Raw genomic sequence first — 396 nt, 5'->3', positions numbered from 1 at the left:
ATTTGCACAGTCCTAGAAGAAAGGTTTTAATTTATTTTTTTTTATTTTTTATTTATTTATTTATTTTTATTATACTTTAAGTTCTAGGGTACATGTGCATAACGTGCAGGTTTGTTACATACGTATATTTGTGCCATGTTGGTGTGCTGCACCCATCTACTCGTCAGCACCCATCAATTCATCATTTATATCATGTATAACTCCCCAATGCAATCCCTCCCCCCTCCCCGCTCCCCATGATAGGCCCCAGTGTGTGATGTTCCCCTTCCCGAGTCCAAGTGATCTCATTGTTCAGTTCCCACCTATGAGTGAGAACATGCGGTGTTTGGTTTTCTGTTCTTGTGATAGTTTGCTAAGAATGATGGTTTCCAGCTGCATCCATGTCCCTACAAAGGA

Source organism: Rhinopithecus bieti, unplaced genomic scaffold, assembly GCF_001698545.2.
Source record: "Rhinopithecus bieti isolate Rb0 unplaced genomic scaffold, ASM169854v2 scaffold_6380, whole genome shotgun sequence".
Classification (NCBI taxonomy): Eukaryota; Metazoa; Chordata; class Mammalia; order Primates; family Cercopithecidae; genus Rhinopithecus; species Rhinopithecus bieti.
The sequence above is the reverse complement of the archived record's forward strand: the minus strand, read 5'-3'. Positions refer to the sequence as shown.